Source organism: Ictalurus punctatus, chromosome 18 (genome assembly GCF_001660625.3).
Source record: "Ictalurus punctatus breed USDA103 chromosome 18, Coco_2.0, whole genome shotgun sequence".
NCBI lineage: Eukaryota > Metazoa > Chordata > Actinopteri > Siluriformes > Ictaluridae > Ictalurus > Ictalurus punctatus.
Window position 1 is genome coordinate 11,204,291 of NC_030433.2, and position 14,346 is coordinate 11,218,636.

Below are 14,346 nucleotides of genomic sequence, written 5' to 3' on the forward strand. Positions count from 1 at the left end.
GATAAACCCGAAGCTGGTGCATTCCTGGCTGAAGCTCAGTGCCGTTTTGAAGGCCAGCACTATTATCACGGAAGCGCGTCAGTAATGAGAAACAGCCAACACCGAGAAGAGCATTACTAAGCCTAATTCCAGTTTATTGGACTTGTAGATCTCCTCGAAATACCGTGCTTAAACGATTACACTAAACAGATTTGCTACCTTGTTTTGTAAAGTACGGGAGTAAAGTGGAAAAAAACCATGATACAAACCAGAAAATCGGTTCAACACTTTTCGATGTGCTGCATCAGCCACTTCGGTTTACAAGCCTAGACCATACTGCCATCAAAAATCGGAAAGCACTTAAGGAGTAAGAATTGAACAGTTCCTCCCGGAGTTTGCGATCGTAGAAAATTTATGCAAAATTCAGGGGGAAACAGCAATATTCGAAGGAGACGTGTGACAATGCACCATGTGATGTCATCATGTGTACAGCTAAAAGGCCTCATTTACCAACAAAACATCACTGCAAAACAATTTCCTGCAATTGAGAAAAAAGTTATAATTATTTTATATTATATATATATATATATATATATATATATATATATATATATATATATATATATATATATGGCGAGAGAGAGAGAGAGAGAGAGAGAAATAGGTAAGCTCCCAGCGCAGCCAGATAGTTCTCCTATGAGCAAAAAACATAAATAAAAAAAAACATGAAAAGCGGTAAAACCCGAATAAACCCCGGCAGCGATTTTACAAGTTGGAGTAATTCATTACTGCTGAAGGGGATGAAGCTGGACACAGAATTAGCGACACTGCTCCTGGACAGTTTTGTAAATACAATAAATAAATAACTATCTACATAAAGCTTTGATTGTTGTTTGAATGGCCAGTTTTGCAGAACTAATCAAACAGCTTTGATTAGGGAAATGGGAACGCGAAAGCAGTCTTGACCATTCTCAGAAATCAGCATGAGCAAAATGTCAGAAGTGTGTGCGTAAAAATGATTCCATGATGGTCCTTGCTAAGGCTCATTCTAGTTGAACTCCACGAGCCAGGTTCTGGGGGTGGAGCTCTGGGTACATGGGTGGGAATAGGAGGCAGGAGTAACGTTAACCCAAGGAGAACCTGCAGATAATCGGTGCAGCAGGTAACAATTGCTTTAGCAGTATCTTAGCACCAATTCTCAGACAAAAAGATGGTGAAGAAATGTTCTTACGATAAACGATAAATGGTTGTTTATCGAAGAGTCAAAATTAGGATACGTCAATGCATGTTAAATTGAACAGAACTGAGCTGAATCATTACTGAATCAGGAGTGAATCGAATTGTTACTTGTTTAATAGACTACGTTTACATGGACAGCATTAATCCAATTACTGACCTTATTCTGAATAAGACAATATTGTGATTAAGGTGTTTACATGAGTTGCTTTTAGAATATTCCTTTCATATTCCCGTTTTACATGTTATAGAACGTAGAGCGATTAACGGCACACGTCATTACGTCCCCACGCCACGACGTACAACGTTCCCTCCAGCATTTCATGTATCAAGTTCGTCTTCGTTATGGTACCGTATACAGTTTTGGAGGTTTTTATTTTTCGTTTTACGAAAGCTCCAAGTGCTTTAATTATTTGTCATGCTATACGCGCAAATAGACGACTGCTTGAAGCCATGGGCTGCGTCCCAAACCGTGTACTTACTTACATGTGTTTCTCCTACTATATAGTAGGAAAGTACACGGTTTGGGACGGAGCCGTGCTCGTTTGCGGTCAAACGGTTGCGCACTGCTGTGTGTGTACATGTCCTGTCACAGAATGCGGTGAAAACTCCCACACGACGTTAATAGTGCGATTAAGGTGTGTACGTGCCTAATGCACGTCTATAATGCGACTAAATCAGGAATACTCCACACGTCTTAATTCCATTTGTGTTTACTCAGAGTATGACTTTAATCGGATTAAGGTCATCAATAATCGCTGTTTACATGGTAGTTTCTTAATCAGAGAATCGTCTTCATCGGGCTAATCTCGGAATATTGTTGTCCATGTAAACGTACTGATAATTGTATCGTCTGTTGTATGACCCGAAAGACGGATGTTCACACTATTACATGTCACCATTTTCCGCGCTTTCACTTGTACAGAGAAAAAGAAAACTGACCTGATAAAATGGATGCACATCTATAGAACCAATACAGTGAGTAATCTCTAGGGATGGGTATCGTTAAGGTTTTAACAGTATTACTACTCTTACCAACACTGCTTATCGACCCGGTACTTTATGAAAAAGATAAATAAACTGAGAACGGAATTAACGTTGGTTTATTTTTTGAAATGTTAAATAAATACGATAATCATTTTTAAAACAAATAGAAAATATGTTGGCTGCGTAATGTCGTTTCACCCGAATGGATTCAACGTGAGGTAAGCAAACCAATTATTTGACATTTATTTTAAAACGGCGTGAACAACGTCGATTCAACAGGACTTTAATGAGCAAAAAGATGTCGGATTAATGTCAGAGATGTGACGCAGTGAGAGACCTGGATTATGCGATGATTGTATGTCGTCGTTATTTGGGAAGGCTGCTAGCATACACACCTGACGTAGATGGGGAACCAGAGACGCGCTAGCAAGGCGGTGGAAAACTTCTCATTTCTGTCTGCACATAACGCACTTTTGAAACATGCTTTGACGGCCTGCTCGTGTTTCTGCCCTTACAAGCAAAAATCTCGTTTCACCTGTGGCAATGAGCGTTGTCTGCATCAGCCCTAGTGAAGTGTAACCACACTTCTGAATATTTGCTTCTCTCCGCCATGCTCACTCTGTGTATTAAACGGAAGCTTTCTTGTTGTGTGCACGCGCTCGCTGTTGCGTGCACGAGAGATCTCACTTCTAGATTGCAAATAACGAAAATGCAGACTTATGTGACTTAGGAGGTCTAAATATTATTGGTGAGATAAATATTATTAGAAATTATTGGTGAGATAAAATGTGCAAGATAATATTTACGTAGCAGTAAATAGGAAATATAGTTTATTCATTTCTCCGGTACCGAAAGTGTCAGAGCTTATCGATACTATGGTCTTTCAGAATTTAGCACCTGGGCCAGTTTAATACTGGGTTTCGATACCCATCCCTAGTAATATCAATATAACTCAATCATGCTGCGCTGTAAATATTAGCTTAAATCACCAAAGATGCATGCATGGTAGTTAAGCTCATTTTCGCAAGTGAACAATACAAGTTATTAGGGCTGCAAAAATTAATCAATAATTAAAATAATGGCCAAGAATGTCATTATGGATTAGTCGGGTTTGTGACTGTCAGAGACGTCACTTCACGACGGTGAAAAACACATTTCTATGAATAAAGCCATGTGAAAAACAGCGGCGGTCACAGAGTGAGCTGCTGCGGGAAAAGGGCACGATCCAAGTCGTCCAAAAGAGGAGAATGTTTTATATTAAGCGCTTCAAACAAACTCGTAAGTGTATTAACGTGGCTTGTCGTGTCGGATGCTGTGACAGATGCGTGTGCTGTTTAATGTGTTCTAGACATGTTTTCTTCAGCACAGAAATGACATGTTTACCTTTATATCCTTATCTGTAAATGTTAGAAATTCACACCAGTATTTCCATTTTACATAAAGACTTGTCCCTACAGCGAGCGAGTCTCCGTTACACGTCACTGAATGAGCGCGAGTCCACGCATACACGTCAAACAGCGTGCAGTGGAAAGGAAGCGCAATAACTCTGACTAAAATATTCATTTTGATCAGACATGTTTGATGCTATATTTAGCGATATTTAGAGACTAAAGTAACAGTGTTTTTATGAGCACAGTAACTGTAACGGGGTTAGAACAGGTAATTGTATATAAATGTAAGACGTGTCGTACATTTACAGAATAAAGAAACATGTTACTGTGTTCAGACGAGTGAATGTGTGTTACTGCAGAACATTCAACCTCTCACCAGTTAACACTTAGTTTGTGCTTTTCTTTTTCAGCATTTACATTTTTTTTTTTTAAACCTTTTTCATAGTCTTCAATTTGCACAATGTTTGAAGGACAACATTGTGCAGAATGTGAAATGGTTTTTTGTGGAAGAAAAAAAAACAAAAACAGAAAAACATTTAATCCAACGAATGAATCAATCGAAGAAATAACCGGCAGATTAATTGATTATCAAAATAATGGTTAGTTGTAGCCCTACTAGTAATTACGATCCTTAAGAGAAGAAAAATGAGAGGGAAAAATGAAAAAGAAACCAAACTATAACCGGTTGATTAACATTTATAGCGTTATGTAAAAATGATACATTTGTCAGTTTTCTGAACCAAAGCTCATTACATGGGGCCTCAACTGCCCCAATCGTCACAGGAGCAATACAGATTCAAATGAGTTCCTGTCTCTCCATTATGCAACAGCCTTTTATAAATAAACTTCCAGCAGTACGTGGAGCCGAGAGCTGTGTTCAGCAGACAGCTAGCATGAGAGAGACAGATCGAGAGTTATAAGGAAAGCAGTGGGAGTCTCGGAGAGAGTTCGGATTCCCTCTCCCCTGTCCAATTTGTCTGATTGCTCACGGCGGACTTTCCCCGTTATCATAAGGGCTAAACCCTGTAGTGCTGCACAGCACGAGCGGAAGAGTATTAACAGAGCTACAGATTGGAAGGCCGTCTGAGGTCATCTGGTTTCAATAGACTATAAAAAAAATGGGGGGGTTTGGGGTGTGTTACCCTTGGGAAAACATGATCAGAATATTCCCAGCGCTGTACCAGACACGCTCTACGTTTTTGTCATCTTCTGAAAGAGGATAAAAATGGTGAGGACGCAAGTATTGACCTAACTAGAGCCAAATCAATTCAGTGCAGAAGTGCAGTATGAAAGAACTGTGTATCCTCTAACAGGCATGCAGAGAAAAACACCATGCAGGCTCAAAGTTCACCTCTTACAGGCCCGAGCTATAACCTCAGCCAGTCTGTAAGCTTCCATTACTGACTCGAGGTCTTCCACTGCGTTACCTCTGGCATCTAACAAAATTTTCACTTTCTTCATTGAAAGGCTGCGTTTGATTTTTCTCCGATCTGACCCATTCATTTCTTGCCCCCCCCCCCCCTCCCCCCTCTGTCTTTCTGTCTCGTTCACCTTTCAAACTGAAGATTTATAGCAAAACAAACTAGGCAGAGGCGTTCGTGTGTGTGTGTGTGTGTGTGTGTGTGTGTGTGTGTGTGTCTATTCAAAGAGCTTGTCTTTTCTCACTGTTGAGTTTGTTAACCCGTTCAGCCTTCCAGATAAAAGAAATGTGAGAACCTCTGTTGTTGTCCAAACGTTGGTGTGCGTGCTTGCAAAAAACAAAACAAAACAAAACCACAGGTACTTGATACAGATTCTGCCATCCAAAAAAAGGCCTTAAAGTGCCTTACAGCCTGTTTTGATTTTGCACTTAAACACTTTGAGGACAATGTGCTTTGTCTGTGCTACATGACCCACTTCCTTTAGCAGGTTTAAAACTCAAACCTCTACCAACTTCTCGTTGTCTTATAAGCTACTTAAAAATCCTTAACACTCTCCTTACTTCATCAGCACTTCAAGTGTTTAGTGCTTAATACAGCTGAGGATTATTTCACATGCCGCCTCGTAACCAGAACAACAAAGTGACATCGTTGCGACATCATGACCCCAAAATTTACACTCAGCGGTCAGGTTTGGGTTTAGATCACAAGAATACATTTCTGTATTAATTGGTGAAATAATTGGTGAATTTCACTAATTCAAGTAGTTTTCCGGAAAATAACTAACTAAATAAATAAAAATATAATAATAATAATAATAACAATGATAATAACACACACAAAACTTTCCGGAAATTGCATAGCAAATTTTGAAAAAAGCCACAGCAAATTCAAGCATTTTGTCTGCAACCATCACAAAAAAACCTCTGAAATCCTGTACAGAGTGACTAGGGATGGGTGATATTACACACTTAAAGGGATAGGTCGTTCAAAAATGAAAATTCTGTCATCATTTATTCGCCCTCATATTGTTCCAAAACCGTATGACTGACTTTCTTCTGTGGAACAAAAAAGAAAATATTTTGAGAAATGTCTATGTTTTTTTGTCCATACAATGGAAGTCAATGGGCGCCAAAACTATTTGGTTCCCAACATTCTTCAAAATATCTTCTTCTGTGTTCCGCAGAAGAAAGAAATGCATACAGGATGAGTCAATGATGATTTTCACTATTTGGATGAACTATCCCTTTAAAACTACATCGCGATATTACATAGTATTTTATTTTCTCTAAGGATATAAACGATGATACGAAAACAGTAACATTCAACACTATCTTCTTGGTCGCAAGTCACATCAGCGCACGGTTTTAAAAGCCGCGCGAACACAAACTTCAATCCAAAAACGTAAAACATAATCCTGACCATCATCAAATACTAAACGATACCGATTAAATAGGCTAAATATGGAATATGCAATTTATTCAGAAATTTAATTCCAATGAAAATGCAAGCACCAATACTCGCAGAATTCTTAATCTAACATCTATCTTACGCTGTGCTTGTTATCGTTCTACATGTGACACGTTCTAGACAATTTTAGCCAAGATTTCCCAATCGACAACTTTTTTTTGGCACTCGCAGTCTTCCCTTTGCACATTCCTATGATGGATGGTGAACCCTCTGCAACTAGCCATAACAGCACTAAGAAACCGCCTATGAGAGTCTGAAAGGAAATTAAATGTATTTGCTGTCATGCGCAGCAGATCCCTGAATCCAGTTGATCCATTATTCATCTATTAGTGTAGGAGCGAGAGGGAAAAATGTAATCACAATAACAATGATGCTATAAGAAATGTAGGGTTGCAACAACTAATCGATAATAATCAGTAATTAAAATAATGGACAATGAATGTCATTATGGATTATCCGGGTCTGTGATTGTGGATAACCCCGTCAGTGACGTAGCTTCACGACGGTGAAAAACGCATTTCAAGGAAAAAAAAAAGTGAAAATCAACGGAGGTCTCAGAGTGAGCTGCTGCGGGAAAAGTGCACGATCCAGGTCGCCCAAAAGAGGAGAAGGTTACTGTGTTCAAACGAGTGAATGTGTGTTCCTGCAGAACATTCAACCTCTCACCAGTTAACACTTAGTTTGTGATTTTGTTTTTATATTTTATCATTTTAGTATAGTGATTTGTCTTCAAGCTTTAAAGCTTGTGGACAATCAGTTGTTTTTGTTTTCAAAATATAATAATATTTGTAAAAATTCTTTGCACAATGTATAGCATAGTCCACATAGATACATTTAATACCTTTTTCATAGCCTTCAATCTGCACAATGTTTGAAGGACAACATCGTGCAGAATGTGAAAGAACATGTTTTTTCAAAATACAGAATTTTTTTTTTTGTAAAAATTGGCCTTTCAATCCAAACTAATCGGCTATTCAAAGAAATAATCGACAGATGAATCGATTATTAAAATAACTGTTAGTTGCAGCCCTAAAGAAATGTAATAAAAATAGCTACTTCTTTGCACTCTTTGCAGAACGGACAATCCTCATTGTCTTCCTGTCAAAACCTTCGTCCACATTATCGTCTTATTTCTTGTTTCCATATCAAACATGGACCAGGTCACAGAGTCACGTGATAGACAGCTGTCGGGATTATTTCTGTGAGAAAGCGGGCTTCATAGTGCACATAGTAAAGTGTGCACACCCCTAAATCTACCAAACAACTGATCGCAAGAACACTCCGCATTAAAAGTATATTACAGTGTTGTCCAACCTAATATTGAATATTATATTATAGGTCCTTCTTTTTTTTTTTTTTTTCTAGTTTATTTACAAAATTCAACAGCTCGGGTATATCAGGTATCTAATATACCCAAGTCTCTAAAACACAGGTTTGTATTGTTTTCCCTAATGCAGCAGGTTCCTACAACACACTGTTGTCTCTATAGTAACAACTTACACAGCATCTTGTATGTTGTGAAGTTTTCATTGAGGAGACGTTTAATTAGCGCTTTTTGGAATGAGTCTCCAGTGTCAACACATTGTAATGATCAGAGGTAAAGCTGTAACTTTATGTTTCCCGGCACAGTTAAACTTTACAGCACATTCTTTATAACAAGCTGCATCCTAAATATCGTAAAAACAACTAAGTCCCGTGTATTTGTGGAGTTACGACATACGCGTTTGAGCGGAGCTCAACCGTCAGCAGCGCGGTTGGTGACGGAGAGCTGCAGGTTCATGAGTGTTGGGTATAACAGTCTGGAGTGTGCTATTCCACTCAGAACACAGTGATTACAATGTTTGATTCGTTACTGAATGCCAAGTCACACATTTTAACAGTTTATAGTTAGATTTAATGTTGCAGAACACCAAAGAGACAAGTTATTTCCTGTTCTTGCTTTTGTTATAGCCGCGATAAACACTCATTCCCTCACCAGACTTCGCTCTCTTTCTTCCCTCCCTCTCTCTCTCTATTTCCACAGTCTGTCATTTTACCAAGAAACCCATCTTGAAGACTTTCCTGTGCTGGTAAACTTCGCGACGCATCGTGACTGTTACAAAGCACTTACAACCAAAACTCATTCCACATACGTTAAATGCGTCTTAACAAAAAAACCTCACCACATCAATGATCCCACGCTCAATTTGTCAACAAACACCATTTTTAAATCTGTTTATTACATTTAGAATACGTGGCCGTACAAGTCCCTGTGTATGAGCTGTTACCACTGGAAGAATAACGGATTGGAACAAGTGCATTAATATCAAAAATATCATTCACGTTACAGCCAGAACTACTTTCCGAGCCGTGATGTTATACAAAAAAAAACAAACACCTTCTGACCAATCAGATTCCAGCATTTAATTGAAGTGTGGTATAAAATTACATTACTGACTATTAGAGATCGAAGTACCGAATCACAGAAATTCTATTAATGAAACAACCAACAACAAAAAAAAAAAATACCACAAGAGAAGAAAAAAAGCCTTTTTTCCCCCCCAACCAAGGCATACTTGGAAAAGGGAAGAGTATCTGGGAAGGCACACAGTCAAAAACACACAGACGAACCATGTTTACTGCTAATGATCTGCTACTATAAAGCAGTACCACCCCAGGGGGCGGGACAAACATTCTAGAACGCATTTTATTGGACGAGCACAAGACTAGTACAGGACGAGTCATTAGCTCCGTTTGCATCCACGTATTTTTCTCTGTTTTTGGACATCGCATGAAAACATTTAAAAAGCACTCGATGGAAACACCAGATGCGAATAAAATCTCCAAAATGCTCACAAAAAAAAAAACAAACAAAAAAAAACCTTACGTGCTTCGATAAGAAGGCATGCGCATCAACTACAAAGAACACACATTTACCTTAATTCCTTGACAAGAATCCAAAAATAAATAAATAAATATATAAATCATGTGACTTTGCCTAGACAGATCATGCAATTGGATAATTGGCTCAGAAAAGAATGAAGCGAGATGCGGCAGTTTCCCCAGAAGCTTCCCTGGATTTGCTCTGTTGAACACGCGGGATGGATACGGTGCTTTATTTGCAAACATTTTATGCGATATAACAATTTTTCCACATAAGCTGAAATTGAAAATCCAGGGTTTCATTTTTCATTTTCCTGCAAAATGACAAACTAATTTATTTTTGTTTACTTTTGTATTGTTGTGCATAACACTAAAGCTCAGAAGCACTCATTGAAGTGCTTTGTACTATATATATATATATATATATATATATATATATATATATATATATATATATATATCTATCTATATCGAGAGAGAGAGAGGGGGGGGGGGGAGGGGGGGGGGAGGGGGGGGGGGATGGGGATGAGCAGCTGTGGCTCAGGTGGTAGAGCGGGTTGTCCATTAATCGTAGGGTTGGAGGTTCGATTCCCGGCCCACATGACTCCACATGCCGAAGTATCCTTGGGCAAGACACTGAACCCCAAGTTACTCCCGATGGCAAGTTAGCGCCTTGCATGGCATCTCTGCTACCATTGGTGTGTGAATGAGACACAGTGTAAAGCGCTTTGGATAAAAGCACTATATAAGTGCAGACCATTTACTATATATCTCACTATATTTTATTTTGAGTGTGTCGAAAGAAGTTTGGGGTTCTTATATTTCTAAAAACCTTGCTGTAGTGTTGTTGAACCGTTAAAGGTTCCACTAAGGGGACAAACTGAACACGTACACGAGGAAGAAGAGGAAGAAGAAGGATGCTGCAGTTAAACCTGCTGTGTAACAGTTCTTTAAACAGAACCACCTCAGCGACAAGAAACTTTCACACCTTTATTTCTGAGAGTATATGACACAATACAATACAACTGGAAACACACAACAAACCTGAGTTGAAGCGTTTAAATAACCGTTAGACATTATTTTCTGCTATACCCTTTCTGTGGATTTAATGGGATTTGTATTGATTTTAATGGAAACTGTAACAGGTCTCTACTGGTATTTTGTTGCCTTTTATTCGTGGCATGTTATGTCTAGTGTATACCATTAAGGACCAATAGTAGTAATGGTTTTAATGGTTAACAGCTGATGGTTTGTAATGGTATTTGTAGTAGAAACCATTAGAATTTCTGTAATAGTTTGTATTGTTTGGGGGGGGGGTTCCCCAGCAGGATAATTACTTCAGGTTCATTTTGAAACACAGCTAAACGTGAAACTTGCTAAGCTATCTAACTTAGCAAATTAGGTGCTAGGAGCTAAACTCGACAGCTACTACACAGATACAAACTTATCACAGGGCGGTTATAACCTAAATTCATCTAATATATCGGCTATTTTTACTGAACAGTAAAAAGTAAAGTCGAGGTTGTGTAACGGTTTAGAGTTCGCTAGCTAAGTGCTAGCTCATTTAGACCGTCTAACCAGTTAATGTTAACACAGGGAGGAAAGAAAAGTAACCACGCTGACAGACAGCTAGTTAGTCTAGTTATTTCTACTAACTATGAAACTATCTGTTATTAATCTCGAGTCATTTAAAACTGCAGCTGGACAGTTAGGTAAGTGTTAAGCTTGCAGCTCCCGGCAGTGCTACTCATATCTAGCTTTCCTCAATCCACATGGATTCCTTCCGGTTACTGCTGCGGCTGCTGCTAGTTAGCTCGTTCAAAAAAAATCCAGGTTATTGTGTTGTATTTGTTAATCTAGTGAGCTAGTTAGCAATCTGGTCTGCTAATCTCGGTTTGACATTTGTTGTATTGCTTAGACTCCTACTAGCAAGGAGGCTAGCTAACGTTAAATATCCATTAGGATCAAAATCCATGTTTAAAAAAAATAGCCAGGCATGCACTCACCCTTTCGCCGCTGTAGAGTAGTTATGCAGGACGGTGAATCCGGTCTGGTTCTGGGTCAATTAATGATTTAAAAGCGCATTGTACTGCCTGCGTGTCAGTCTCTGATCTGAAGTGCAGCGACCCGGGTTTTAATGTGGAGCTGTTTCTCTGCTGCTGGCACAACACAAGATAAACTCGTCTGTCTCTCTCTCTCTGTCCCTCTTTCTGTCTCTTTCTGTCTTTCCTCCACACTGATAGCAGTACACTATAGCAGCCGCTAGAGGACGCTCACACCCCTCGTCGTCGTCGTCGTCATCATCATCACTACCACCACCTAGAACTAAAACCTTTTGTTTTTGTTGTTTGTTTTTTACTTATTCAATGCCAGAGAGGTGTATACTCTAGGAAGTAATGAAGTATGTAAGTATAACACTAAAAGCACTGACTGGTGAAGTGAATCACACTGATTATCTTGTTACAGTGGCACCTGTCAAGGGGTGGGATATTTTAGGCAGCAAGTGAACAGTCAGTTCTTGAAGTTGATGTGTTGGAAGCAGGAAAAATGGGCAAGCGTAAGGATCTGAGACATTTTGACAAGTGCTAGATGACTGGGTCAGAGCATGTCCGATACGGCAGGTGTTGTGGTGTGTTTCCGGTATGCAGTGGTTAGTACCTACAAAAGTGGTCCAAGGAAGGACAACCAGTGAACCGGTGACAGGGTAATGTATGCCCAAGGCTCACTGATGCATGTGGGGAGCGAAGGCTAGCCTATCTGGTCTGATCCCACAGAAGAGTTACTGTAGCGCATATTGTTGAAAAAGTTCATGCTGGTTATGACAGAAATGAATCAGAACACACAGTACATCACAACTTGCTGCGTAACCGCAGCTCGGTCAGAGTGCCCCTGCTGACCCCTGTCCACCACTGAAAGCACCTACAATGGGCATGTGAGCATCAGAACCTGACCATGGAGCAATGGAAGAAGGTGGCCTGGTCTGATGAATCATGTTTATTGTTACATCTCCAGTGCTCAGCAGAGGCAGCTTGGTGGTGCTGGGATTTGAACTCACAGCCTTCAGATCAGCACTCCGATTCTCTTAGCTACCACTGCTCATAGGCAGACTGACTGTGCTACATTAGGAGTTTTGCATGTTCTTCCCATGTTTGCACAGGTTTCCTCTAGGTTCTCTGGTTTCTTTCTACTGACCAGAAAACATGCTGGTTATGCAAAATTGTCCTGACTTTTCACCACAGGAGAATTTACCCTTGCTGAGATGCCCGTCCATGGAAGAGGCACTGTTTACCGACATTCACACACTCATTCACACTTAGGGGCAATTTAGCATAGGTAATCCACCTCCACCAGTCCGGGGAGGAAACCTGAGAACCTGGAAGAAACCCACACAAACATGGGTTCATGTGGGTTTCAGGTTTATTTGGTATATACTGATTTACGAACGAGCATCTTAACATTATTAGAGGAACTTTATTAGTGTGTTTATTAGCCTGAGTGTGTAAAAGTGTGTGAATGATGCCCTTGTGTGGGATCCATGGTATATCCAGGAACAGGCTCCGGATTCACCACAGTCCTGACCAGGATAAAGCGCTTCCTGAAAATAAATAAACAAATGATGATGATTTCATATGATAATGTGAATTTAATTTCTCTGATTTAAGTAGCGTATAAATTTACCATTGTGTGTTTTTTGTTTTGTTAGTTTTTAAAAAAAATTAAATAAATTCTGATAAGACACAGTGTGGAATAGTTCACCAGCTGGAAATGTGTTAATAATAAAGAGTGTGGTTTGCATGCATTAGCCTACATTTCATGTCAGGTCTAATTAGTGTCAAGACATTCTAATAACTTGCAGTGTATAATTAGACCGCTTTGTATTTGGAAACACGACCGGTGGTAAAAGAAAATGACTGGTGTAGCCCACACCTCCTCACATAGGAGTCTTTTAGTGAACATTCAAAGGTTTAAGGAAATCCTTTTCCAAGATATTAGAAAACTGACTGAAATACAGAAACACACACACATACATCATTCCTCATCTTATCATGAGTTTTACTAAGCTATTAAACATTCTACACAAGTTTATTCACAGAGATAAAGTTAAAGATCAGCAGCTGGTTAAGGGTAAAAGGAAGGTTAAGTCTGAAATTTGTTCAAATCTCCAAGCAATAAAAGTACAACAAACAATAGTTCAGATTTCATGCAGTGTATGAGAACATGCAATATAAAAACAATTTGGCAGAAAGTTTCTTTCTGAGGGAGGAAGAAAGAAAGAAAGAAAAGATTGAAGCTATTAAACTGGGATGTGATTCTCAGTCATCAGATCTAACCAGTGACCTTAATTTCCCACTAATCTTAGATTTTTATGTATTGCTATGTATAATGATATGTGCAATGGAATACGACAGCTATATTTCCAGGATATTTTATGTATTTTCTCATTACAAATTATTTTGTGTGGATAGAAATTACGGCTTTACATTTATAGTTCTTGAAAGTTAGGTGATTGTTGTTTTTTTTGGTCCTTCAATATATATGTCAGATTCCAATCAAATCATGCTGAAGGTCTGTGACTTATCCAAGTTGAGGCTCTACTGATGATTATGTTCTTAATATCAAAGAAACATATTTTGTACAATCATGAGTTGAGAAATTACTGTGTGGTTTGAAGTACACATCACTTTTTTTAAAATACATTTTTAGCTGTAACATAAATAACAAATAAATAAATATGAATCCACTGATCTCCTTATGATTCACGGACAGACCCACACACCCTTGAAACTCATTCTGAGGATCATGAACTTGCAACCAATCACTCATAATAACTGGTATGAACCCATTCAGGACAAATTTCTTTTCAGGATTCTAGCTTTTTTTTTTTTTGGATTTTATAAATAATCCTGATAAAATTGACTGTGCTCAAAATTTTACGATAGATCTCACCCATATATATATATATATATATATATATATATATATATATATATATATATATATAT

General features: G+C 38.8%; 1 protein-coding gene across 1 annotated transcript in view; it reads right to left on the minus strand.

The window, feature by feature from the left end:
* Nucleotides 1-11,605, minus strand: part of ndst1b (N-deacetylase/N-sulfotransferase (heparan glucosaminyl) 1b) — an 88,636-nt gene extending 77,031 nt beyond the window's left edge. Inside the window, exon 1 of the mRNA XM_017492063.3 lies at nucleotides 11,350-11,605. The gene's annotated coding sequence lies outside the window, so the exon portion shown is untranslated. The remainder of the gene's footprint in view (nucleotides 1-11,349) is intronic.
* Between the last annotated feature and the right edge of the window lie 2,741 nt (nucleotides 11,606-14,346).